At 44.8% G+C, this 13,202-nt stretch overlaps 1 protein-coding gene across 1 annotated transcript in view; it reads right to left on the reverse strand.

The window, feature by feature from the left end:
- SUSD1 (sushi domain containing 1) overlaps positions 1 to 13,202 on the reverse strand; it is a 485,342-nt gene that overhangs the window by 272,727 nt on the left and 199,413 nt on the right. The window lies entirely within an intron of this gene.

Consider the following 13,202-nt stretch of genomic DNA (forward strand, 5'->3'; position numbering starts at 1 on the left):
AAAAGGTCCAGCTCGGCCTTGGGGCCATCCCAGATGAAGAGCACGTCGTCGATAAAACGACGCCAAAGAACCAGACCTGTACGGAGGTTACCGGATGGAAAAATGCAGGACTCCTCCCACTTGGCTACAAAAAGGTTGGCATACGCGGGAGCAAACCGTGTACCCATTGCAGTACCACAGGTTTGCAGGAAGAAGTCACCTTCATACCAAAAATAGTTGTGCTGTAAGATGAATTGGATGCACTCTTCGATAAAGGAAACCTGGGTACTCGGATATATATCCAGAGTTTGAAGGTACTGCCCTGCAATTTGACAACCCATTTTTTGGTCGATTACTGTATAGAGTGATTTTATATCCAGGGTGCCTAGAAAGTAGTGGGATTCCCATTTAATTTTTTCAAGGGTACGAAGAATGTGGCCCGTATCCTTGAGGTAGGCCGGTATGAGTTGCATGCACTTCTGTAAGTGCATGTCCACATACCGGGACAGATTTGCTGTTAAGCTGTTAATCCCCGAGATAATAGGCCTACCTGGTGGGCATGTAGCATTCTTGTGCATCTTGGGGATGTGGTAAAAGATGGCCAAGCTGGGATCTTTATTGAATACAAAACCAAATTCTTTTTTGTTAAGTATACCCAGGGATTGGCCTTTTAGACACAAAGATTTAAGTTTATTGATAAACTGCGGTGTGGGGTCACTTTTCAGTTTCCTGTAGGTGGTAGTGTCACTGAGTAGACGAATTGATTCATCGTGATACATGGCTAGATCCATAATCACAATACCTCCTCCCTTATCCGCAGGGCGAATAACAATGCTGTTATTACTCTGAATGTCTTTAATTGCTTTTTTCTCAGCATTGGTTAGGTTACAGGGAATATATCTGGGCTTCACTCTTTGTAATTTCCTGATATCATTCGTGACTAGTTTGTCAAAAGTTAGAAATGCCTCGGAATGCTCATGTATAGGGTTAAAGGAAGAGGGATTAGCCAATGTAGTATGAATATACATGTCAGGAATGGGGTTGGTATTTCTTGTGGATAATTTTTCCTTTTTGAGAAAGAATTTTTTTATAGCTAAATTCCTCAGATATTTCTTCATACTTATGTAGAGAGAAAATGGTTTCCCCACAGAAGTAGGGGCATATTTCAAGCCTTTTTGAAGAAGGGATGTCTCATTATTAGTAAGATTGTGGGAACTTAAATTAAATATTTTTTGTGGATACTTAACCATAGGACTTATTTTAGTTTTGGTGAGTTTCCTCCCCCTCCTGCCCCTCTTAGTTTTGTAGACCTTACCCGGAAAAAATCCTGATTCACCGGTAGGTGGGTCTTAGACTTTGCATGCTGTTTCAATGTTGTGCTAGCACCCCTATTTCTGTTAAGAAGCGTAGGCCTTTGTCCAATCTTAGAGGTGGTGTTCCTGGTGGGTCTAGAAGACGGGTTGCCGGACGTGCTACCACTCGGTATTATAGTTGGACCCCCAGATTGTTTCTCTGCAGGTCTAATTTGAGTAGATGTACTACGATGGGTGGCCTGTTGGGAGGTACGTTGCTGTTCACCGTTATGTGTATTATTATGCATAGTACCGGGAGCTATGTCTCCTCCATTTGTAGATAATGGGGAAAATCTGTTAGAAATATGTAAAGGGGTGATGGGCCGTGAATAGGTCTCTTCATGCGTATTAGAAATCCCATAGGTAGGTGTAATGGGGTATACCGAAACCTCCAGAGTATTGTCCTGGATATGAGTCATGGCCTCTATTGACTCCGAGGGGAGCTTATTCCTAATTGACACTGGTGTATATTGTATAGAGTTGGAATCCGCATATGTAGAAAATACCAGTGAAATGTCTGCCATGTCCTGCTCGGTAGATAGATTGTATTCATCTATTACTACAAGTTCGTCGGGTTTTTGAGTGTCGTTGTTAAATGTATCACCCAAACTTGCATCTGGATATTGGTTTATATAGAGTTCTTCTGGAATTCCATCCCTTTGGAATTTCCTGATTTTTTTGTCAATAATCTCTCTTTCTTTCTCTTTGAGTCTATATAAAATATTGTCAGCTAGGGCTTGTGTATCCTCACTGAGAATGCAGTTGTTTAGTTGCTCAAATGTCTGTTCAATGAGCCGGCTTGTTTTATTTATATTGGATAGCCTTTTGTCAATCACAAATTGCAGGATTTTTTGAGAAAAGGAGTTAAACATGCTATCCCATTCGCCCAGTATAGTTGGATCACCAAAATCCCCTGCTAATGTTTTGTGAACAGTAAGGCCTTTTGGGACTAAACGGGCTAGAGCATATTTTTCGAGGGAGGCCACCTCCCACATATCCCGCATTTCAGAAAGGAGTAATTTTTCCATGGATTTGAGTAAATCCCTAGCTCTAAGGGAATTACTGCCTGAAGGGTCCTTAAATGAAAATCTCTCCCTGATAAACAATAACCTGTGATCCCTATCTGTGCGTAAAGCATGGATAGCCATAGAGGAGCAGCTGAAGTGTATAAGCCCCTAGACACAACAGAAAATAATGTAAAAGAATACACCAGCGCTACCTCCCAGAGGCACTGAGCCGCAGGAACCAAGACAGAACAGAGGCTTCAACTGTCAGTAAGAGAATACAATATAAAAGAAAACTGGATCCGCGCTACAGTGCTGCAAAAACAACTCGAAATATGCACTAAATATACGCTTAGATAATGCACAGTAGATAAATCCCCAGAGGGATGATTGCTTCAATGCCCAGTAATACACAGGACACCTAATGTGTACAAATACCGCGACCCGCTAGTCAGAGCTGCGACCTGAACCAGCATCAGAGATGTACCTGGAGAGCCAGTGAAAAAGATGCCGCACTAACCGTTATGATCCAGTACCCGGTAAATGATGATGGAGGTGGGTCCGGTAGAAGGTGGTGTCCTGTCGGGCTGGTGTGCGGGCAGATGGACGAAGGAGCAGGGTGCCGTGCGGAAGAGCTACGCAGAGCCAGGGACAACTCCGGCCGGTAGCGTCCCTGGATACGAGCGGGAGCTGACCAAGGGAGGAGCTCGCTGGCACAAGGCTCAGCGTGTGACGTCACTGAGCTTGGAGAAAGTACGGGGTACCGCAGGAATCAAACCGACGCGTTTCGAAGGAGCAGCGTCCTTCTTCATCAGGGTTACTGATCCCTGAGAATGCCCCGCTATTTAACCCCCCCAAGGTGTCACTCAAACTGCCCGGCCCGCCCTATACGCCCGCTACTACAATAGTGTCCATTGGAAGTACAAATAATATAGGATGTAATAAAAGATATATATATGTGGGAAGAATGGTCTGCAAAACCATGTAATAAAGAAAGTGATATAGACCTCATAGAAGTTACAGCTCGTGTAGGGACAACCTATATGCGAGACACATATAGTGCAGGTGTAAGACAGTACTACTGCAATAAATTAAGTGAAATTTGGTAAAATGGATAAAAACAAATCTTTAATAAATACTAAGTTAAAATTAGAATTAATGTTAGATAAACACTGATTAAAACCAATAAAATAAGACAAATAAAAAGGGAAAAAACGGAAGAGGATACGAAATAAAACCAAACTGTGTCTTACTGGGCATTGAAGCAATCATCCCTCTGGGGATTTATCTACTGTGCATTATCTAAGCGTATATTTAGTGCATATTTCGAGTTGTTTTTGCAGCACTGTAGCGCGGATCCAGTTTTCTTTTATATTGTATTCTCTTACTGACAGTTGAAGCCTCTGTTCTGTCTTGGTTCCTGCGGCTCAGTGCCTCTGGGAGGTAGCGCTGGTGTATTCTTTTACATTATTTTCTGTTGTGTCTAGGGGCTTATACACTTCAGCTGCTCCTCTATGGCTATCCATGCTTTACGCACAGATAGGGATCACAGGTTATTGTTTATCAGGGAGAGATTTTCATTTAAGGACCCTTCAGGCAGTAATTCCCTTAGAGCTAGGGATTTACTCAAATCCATGGAAAAATTACTCCTTTCTGAAATGCGGGATATGTGGGAGGTGGCCTCCCTCGAAAAATATGCTCTAGCCCGTTTAGTCCCAAAAGGCCTTACTGTTCACAAAACATTAGCAGGGGATTTTGGTGATCCAACTATACTGGGCGAATGGGATAGCATGTTTAACTCCTTTTCTCAAAAAATCCTGCAATTTGTGATTGACAAAAGGCTATCCAATATAAATAAAACAAGCCGGCTCATTGAACAGACATTTGAGCAACTAAACAACTGCATTCTCAGTGAGGATACACAAGCCCTAGCTGACAATATTTTATATAGACTCAAAGAGAAAGAAAGAGAGATTATTGACAAAAAAATCAGGAAATTCCAAAGGGATGGAATTCCAGAAGAACTCTATATAAACCAATATCCAGATGCAAGTTTGGGTGATACATTTAACAACGACACTCAAAAACCCGACGAACTTGTAGTAATAGATGAATACAATCTATCTACCGAGCAGGACATGGCAGACATTTCACTGGTATTTTCTACATATGCGGATTCCAACTCTATACAATATACACCAGTGTCAATTAGGAATAAGCTCCCCTCGGAGTCAATAGAGGCCATGACTCATATCCAGGACAATACTCTGGAGGTTTCGGTATACCCCATTACACCTACCTATGGGATTTCTAATACGCATGAAGAGACCTATTCACGGCCCATCACCCCTTTACATATTTCTAACAGATTTTCCCCATTATCTACAAATGGAGGAGACATAGCTCCCGGTACTATGCATAATAATACACATAACGGTGAACAGCAACGTACCTCCCAACAGGCCACCCATCGTAGTACATCTACTCAAATTAGACCTGCAGAGAAACAATCTGGGGGTCCAACTATAATACCGAGTGGTAGCACGTCCGGCAACCCGTCTTCTAGACCCACCAGGAACACCACCTCTAAGATTGGACAAAGGCCTACGCTTCTTAACAGAAATAGGGGTGCTAGCACAACATTGAAACAGCATGCAAAGTCTAAGACCCACCTACCGGTGAATCAGGATTTTTTCCGGGTAAGGTCTACAAAACTAAGAGGGGCAGGAGGGGGAGGAAACTCACCAAAACTAAAATAAGTCCTATGGTTAAGTATCCACAAAAAATATTTAATTTAAGTTCCCACAATCTTACTAATAATGAGACATCCCTTCTTCAAAAAGGCTTGAAATATGCCCCTACTTCTGTGGGGAAACCATTTTCTCTCTACATAAGTATGAAGAAATATCTGAGGAATTTAGCTATAAAAAAATTCTTTCTCAAAAAGGAAAAATTATCCACAAGAAATACCAACCCCATTCCTGACACGTATATTCATACTACATTGGCTAATCCCTCTTCCTTTAACCCTATACATGAGCATTCCGAGGCATTTCTAACTTTTGACAAACTAGTCACGAATGATATCAGGAAATTACAAAGAGTGAAGCCCAGATATATTCCCTGTAACCTAACCAATGCTGAGAAAAAAGCAATTAAAGACATTCAGAGTAATAACAGCATTGTTATTCGCCCTGCGGATAAGGGAGGAGGTATTGTGATTATGGATCTAGCCATGTATCACGATGAATCAATTCGTCTACTCAGTGACACTACCACCTACAGGAAACTGAAAAGTGACCCCACACCGCAGTTTATCAATAAACTTAAATCTTTGTGTCTAAAAGGCCAATCCCTGGGTATACTTAACAAAAAAGAATTTGGTTTTGTATTCAATAAAGATCCCAGCTTGGCCATCTTTTACCACATCCCCAAGATGCACAAGAATGCTACATGCCCACCAGGTAGGCCTATTATCTCGGGGATTAACAGCTTAACAGCAAATCTGTCCCGGTATGTGGACATGCACTTACAGAAGTGCATGCAACTCATACCGGCCTACCTCAAGGATACGGGCCACATTCTTCGTACCCTTGAAAAAATTAAATGGGAATCCCACTACTTTCTAGGCACCCTGGATATAAAATCACTCTATACAGTAATCGACCAAAAAATGGGTTGTCAAATTGCAGGGCAGTACCTTCAAACTCTGGATATATATCCGAGTACCCAGGTTTCCTTTTTCGAAGAGTGCATCCAATTCATCTTACAGCACAACTATTTTTGGCATGAAGGTGACTTCTTCCTGCAAACCTGTGGTACTGCAATGGGTACACGGTTTGCTCCCGCGTATGCCAACTTTTTTGTAGCCAAGTGGGAGGAGTCCTGCATTTTTCCATCCGGTAACCTCCGTACAGGTCTGGTTCTTTGGCGTCGTTTTATCGACGATGTGCTCTTCATCTGGGATGGCCCCAAGGCCGAGCTGGACCTTTTTATATCTAATCTAAACAATAACACCTTTGGGTTGGAGTTCACACCCACTACTAGCACGACATGTATAAACTTTCTGGACCTCAGCATCTTCATAGAGAGCAACCAGTTATTCACCAAATGCTATCGTAAGGAGGTGGACTCCAACAGTTTTATTGGCATGACCAGCTGCCATCTTCCAGTCTGGCTCACGAATGTGCCCAAGAGCCAGTACACAAGAATCAGACGGAACTGCACTACTTTGGAAGACTTCAAGAAGGACTCTGCCCTCCTTACCCAACAATTTTTGGATAAGGGTTACCCTCGAGGATTACTGGAACGGGCCAAGAATGACATCATGGAGACACCCAGGGATGCCATATTACATAAAGGTAAATTTACCAACCAGCCAACGAATATTCAGGACCAGATCCATCAGCTACCCTTCATCACCCAATTCCATGCTGGGCACACCAAATTTAGGTCCATTATCCACAAACATTGGACTATACTTCAGGGGGACAAAATCATAGGGGAATTTTTGCCACCCCTACCAAGATTTGTATTTAAGAAAGCAAAATCCCTGGGCAGTACTATAGCCCCCACCACAAGACAATACTCTAAGTGCAAACAAGTATCGGCGGCTTCTACCAACACCAAGACAGGGTTTACACCATGCGGATTTTGTCACGGGTGCCGGCATACATCCTTCCAGAAGACACGTCGTTCCACTTTTTCAGATATGGATGATAAGAATGAATATACCATCAGAGACAACATTACATGTGCTTCTTCTATGGTCATATACGCCATTGAGTGCCCGTGCAGAAAACTTTACGTTGGCCGCACCAAGAGGCCCATGATGGTCCGGATAAAGGAACATTTCACCAATATCCATAAAGGCTTCTTGGGCCACCCACTTTCCCGTCACTTTAGTGAGAGGCATGGTAAATCCACCAGGGGCATTGTATTTTGGGGTATTCAAAAAGTAAAACAAAACTTAAGAGGAGGCAATCTGATTAAAGCCATGTCCAGGGCCGAATCCCATTGGATCTTTTCCCTTAACAGCCTTGCACCTAAAGGCCTTAATCATGGGCTTGAAATATTTGCTTTTTAGGCCAATACTTTTTGTTTCTTTTTCCTTTGGGGTCCTAGCGCACTTCGGGTAGCGTATCATCTCCCTGGTCCTTGATTGGTTTTATTTCGTATCCTCTTCCGTTTTTTCCCTTTTTATTTGTCTTATTTTATTGGTTTTAATCAGTGTTTATCTAACATTAATTCTAATTTTAACTTAGTATTTATTAAAGATTTGTTTTTATCCATTTTACCAAATTTCACTTAATTTATTGCAGTAGTACTGTCTTACACCTGCACTATATGTGTCTCGCATATAGGTTGTCCCTACACGAGCTGTAACTTCTATGAGGTCTATATCACTTTCTTTATTACATGGTTTTGCAGACCATTCTTCCCACATATATATATATCTTTTATTACATCCTATATTATTTGTACTTCCAATGGACACTATTGTAGTAGCGGGCGTATAGGGCGGGCCGGGCAGTTTGAGTGACACCTTGGGGGGGTTAAATAGCGGGGCATTCTCAGGGATCAGTAACCCTGATGAAGAAGGACGCCGCTCCTTCGAAACGCGTCGGTTTGATTCCTGCGGTACCCCGTACTTTCTCCAAGCTCAGTGACGTCACACGCTGAGCCTTGTGCCAGCGAGCTCCTCCCTTGGTCAGCTCCCGCTCGTATCCAGGGACGCTACCGGCCGGAGTTGTCCCTGGCTCTGCGTAGCTCTTCCGCACGGCACCCTGCTCCTTTGTCCATCTGCCCGCACACCAGCCCGACAGGACACCACCTTCTACCGGACCCACCTCCATCATCATTTACCGGGTACTGGTTCATAACGGTTAGTGCGGCATCTTTTTCACTGGCTCTCCAGGTACATCTCTGATGCTGGTTCAGGTCGCAGCTCTGACTAGCGGGTCGTGGTATTTGTACACATTAGGTGTCCTGTGTATTACTGGGCATTGAAGCAATCATCCCTCTGGGGATTTATCTACTGTGCATTATCTAAGCGTATATTTAGTGCATATTTCGAGTTGTTTTTGCAGCACTGTAGCGCGGATCCAGTTTTCTTTTATATTGTATTCTCTTACTGACAGTTGAAGCCTCTGTTCTGTCTTGGTTCCTGCGGCTCAGTGCCTCTGGGAGGTAGCGCTGGTGTATTCTTTTACAGAATATTCACTAGTGATGAGCGAGTGTACTCGTTGCTCGAGATTCCCGAGCACGCTCAGGTGACCTCCGAGTATTTGTTAGTGTTCGGAGATTAAGTTTTCATCGCAGCAGCTGAATGATTTACATCTCTTAGCCAGCTTGATTACATGTACTCAGCCTGGCTAATAGCTGTAAATCATTCAGCTGCCGTGATGAAAAATTAATCTCCGAACACTAACAAATACTCGGAGGTCACCCGAGCGTGCTGGGGAAAACCCGAGCAACGAATACACTCGCTCATCACTAACATTTACTGCACTTGCAGTGAACATTCATTTCTCTTATAGCACGCGCACAGTGTCAGCAGCAGTTGCCGACTTTAAAGTAGCTGCCGGGCTATCATGGGTGCCCGCTCATTAAGGTAATGAATATTCATCTCTCGTCACTCCCATAAACATGCAGAGAGGTGAATATTCATTATCTTAATCAGCGGGGACACATGATTGCTCAGCCGCAGGCGCTGCTGACATCGGAACAAGATGCTGCGATGGTACTCAGGGAAGTTAAGTGGGATATTTGTTTTGCTTTTCTCATGGGAGCCATACGTACAAGGATGGAGATGAGGAACCATACAGACAAGGGTGGGAATAAGGAGTCATGCATACAAGGATAGGGATAAGGAACCATGCAGACAAGGGTAGGAATAAGGAGTCATGCAGACATGGATAGGGATAAGGAGCCATGCAGAAAAGGATGGGAATAAGGAGCCATGCAGACAAGGATGGGAATAAGGAGCCATGCAGACAAGGATGGGAATAAGGAGCCATTTAGACAAGGATGGGAATAAGGAGCCATGCAGACAAGGATGGGAACAAGGGCCATGCATACAAGGATGGGAACAAGGAGCCATGCAGACAAGGATAGGAATAAGGAGCCAAGCAGACAAGGATGGGAATAAGGTGCCATGCAGACAAGGATGGGAATAAGGAGTCATGCATACAAGGATAGGGATAAGGAACCATGCAGGCAAGGGTAGGAATAAGGAGTCATGCAGACATGGATAGGGATAAGGAGCCATGCAGACAAGGATGGGAATAAGGAGACATGCAGACAAGGATGGGAATAAGGAGCCATGCAGACAAGAATGGGAATAAGGAGCCATGCAGAAAAGGATGGGAATAAGGAGCCATGCAGACAAGGATGGGAATAAGGAGCCATGCAGACAAGGATGGGAATAAGGAGCCATGCAGACAAGGATGGGAATAAGGAGCCATGCAGACAAGGATGGGAATTAGGAGCCATACAGACAAGGATAGGAACAAGGAGCCATGCAGACAAGGATGGGAACAAGGAGCCATGCAGACAAGGATGGGAACAAGGAGCCATGCAGACAAGGATGGGAACAAGGAGCCATGCAGACAAGGATGGGAACAAGGAGCCATGCATACAAGGATGGGAATAAGGAGCCATGCATACAAGTATGGGAACAAGGAGCCATGCAGACAAGGATGGGAACAAGGAGCCATGCAGACAAGGATGGGAATAAGGAGCCATGCAGACAAGGATGGGAATAAGGAGCCATGCAGACAAGGATGGGAATAAGGAGCCATGCAGACAAGGATGGGAATAAGGAGCCTTGTAGACAAGGATGAGAATAAGGAGCCATGCAGACAAGGATGGGAACAAGGAGCCATGCAGACAAGGATGGGAATAAGGAGCCATGCAGACAAGGATGGGAATAAGGAGCCATGCAGACAAGCATGGGAATAAGGAGCCATACATACAATCATGGGAATAAGTAGCCATGCAGACAAGGATGGGAATAAGGAGCCATGCAGACAAGGATGGGAATAAGGAGCCATGCAGACAAGGATGGGAACAAGGAGCCATGCAGACAAGGATGGGAACAAGGGCCATGCATACAAGGATGGGAACAAGGAGCCATGCAGACAAGGATAGGAATAAGGAGCCATGCAGACAAGGATGGGAACAAGGAGCCATGCAGACAAGGATGGGAACAAGGGCCATGCATACAAGGATGGGAACAAGGAGCCATGCAGACAAGGATAGGAATAAGGAGCCATGCAGGCAAGGATGGGAATAAGGTGCCATGCAGACAAGGATGGGAATAAGGAGTCATGCATACAAGGATAGGGATAAGGAACCATGCAGGCAAGGGTAGGAATAAGGAGTCATGCAGACATGGATAGGGATAAGGAGCCATGCAGACAAGGATGGGAATAAGGAGCCATGCAGACAAGGATGGGAATAAGGAGCCATGCAGACAAGAATGGGAATAAGGAGCCATGCAGAGAAGGATGGGAATAAGTAGCCATGCAGACAAGGATGGGAATAAGGAGCCATGCAGACAAGGATGGGAATAAGGAGCCATGCAGACAAGGATGGGAATAAGGAGCCATGCAGACAAGGATGGGAATTAGGAGCCATACAGACAAGGATAGGAACAAGGAGCCATGCAGACAAGGATGGGAACAAGGAGCCATGCAGACAAGGATGGGAACAAGGAGCCATGCAGACAAGGATGGGAACAAGGAGCCATGCAGACAAGGATGGGAACAAGGAGCCATGCACACAAGGATGGGAATAAGGAGCCATGCATACAAGTATGGGAACAAGGAGCCATGCAGACAAGGATGGGAACAAGGAGCCATGCAGACAAGGATGGGAATAAGGAGCCATGCAGACAAGGATGGGAATAAGGAGCCATGCAGACAAGGATGGGAATAAGGAGCCATGCAGACAAGGATGGGAATAAGGAGCCATGCAGACAAGGATGGGAATAAGGAGCCATGTAGACAAGGATGGGAATAAGGAGCCATGCAGACAAGGATGGGAACAAGGAGCCATGCAGACAAGGATGGGAATAAGGAGCCATGCAGACAAGGATGGGAATAAGGAGCCATGCAGACAAGGATGGGAATAAGGAGCCATGCAGACAAGGATGGGAATATGGAGCCAAGTAGACAAGGATGGGAATAAGGTGCCATGCAGGCAAGGATGGGAATAAGGAGCCATGCAGACAAGGATGGGAATAAGGAGCCATGCAGACAAGGATGGGAAAAAAGAGCCATGCAGACAAGAATGGGAATAAGGAGCCATACATACAATCATGGGAATAAGGAGCCATGCAGACAAGGATGAGAATAAGGAGCCATGCATACAAGGATGGGAATAAGGAGCCATGCAGACAAGGATGGAAATAAGTAGCCATGCAGACAAGGATGGGAATAAGGAGCCATGTAGACAAGGATGGGAACAAGGAGCTATGCAGACAAGGATGGGAATAAGGAGCCATGCAGACAAGGATGAGAATAAGGAGCCATGCAGACAAGGATGGGGATAAGGAGCCATGCAGACAAGGATGGGGATAAGGAGCCATGCAGACAAGGATGGGAATAAGGAGCCATGCATACAAGGATGGGAATAAGGAGCCATTCTTACAAAGATGGGAAAAAGGAGCCATGCATACAATGATGGGAATAAGGAGCCATGTAGACAAGGATGGGAATAAGGAGCCATGCAGACAAGGATGGGAATAAGGAGCCATGCAGACAAGGATGGGAATAAGGAGCCATGCAGACAAGGATGGGAATAAGGAGCCATGCAGACAAGGATGGGAATAAGGAGCCATTCTTACAAAGATGGGAAAAAGGAGCCATGCATACAATGATGGGAATAAGGAGACATGTAGACAAGGATGGGAATAAGGAGCCATGCAGACAAGGATGGGAATAAGGAGCCATGCAGACAAGGATGGGGATAAGGAGCCATGCAGACAAGGATGGGAATAAGGATCCATGCAGACAAGGATCGGAATAAGGAGCCATGCAGACAAGGATGGGAAAAAAGAGCCATGCAGACAAGAATGGGAATAAGGAGCCATGCTCACAAGGATGGGAATAAGGAGCCATGCATACAAGGATGGGAATAAGGAGCCATGCAGACAAGGATGGGAATAAGGAGCCATTCTTACAAAGATGGGAAAAAGGAGCCATGCATACAATGATGGGAATAAGGAGCCATGTAGACAAGGATGGGAATAAGGAGCCATGCAGACAAGGATGGGAATAAGGAGCCATGCAGACAAGGATAGGAATAAGGAGCCATGCAGACAAGGATGGGAATAAGGAGCTATGCAGACAAGGATCGGAATAAGGAGCCATGCAGACAAGGATGGGAAAAAAGAGCCATGCAGACAAGAATGGGAATAAGGAGCCATGCTCACAAGGATGGGAATAAGGAGCCATACAGACAAGGATGGGAATAAGCAGCCATGCATACAAGGATGGGAATAAGGAGCCATACAGACAAGGATGGGAATAAGGAGTTATGCAGACAAGGATGGGAATAAGCAGCCATGCATACAAGGATGGGAATAAGGAGCCATACATACAAGGATGGGGATAAGGAGCCATGCAGACAAGGATGGGATTAAGGAGCCATGCAGACAAGTATCGGAATAAGGAGCCATACATACAAGAATGTGAATAAGGAGCCATGCAGACAAGGATGGGAATAAGGAGCCATGCAGAAAAGGATGGGAATGAGGAGCCATGCAGACAAGGATGGGAATAAGGAGCCATGCAGACAAGGATGGGAATAAGGAGCCATACAGACAAGGATGGGAATAAGGAACCATGCAGACAAGGATGGG

This window comes from Ranitomeya variabilis, chromosome 1 (genome assembly GCF_051348905.1).
Source record: "Ranitomeya variabilis isolate aRanVar5 chromosome 1, aRanVar5.hap1, whole genome shotgun sequence".
Classification (NCBI taxonomy): domain Eukaryota; kingdom Metazoa; phylum Chordata; class Amphibia; order Anura; family Dendrobatidae; genus Ranitomeya; species Ranitomeya variabilis.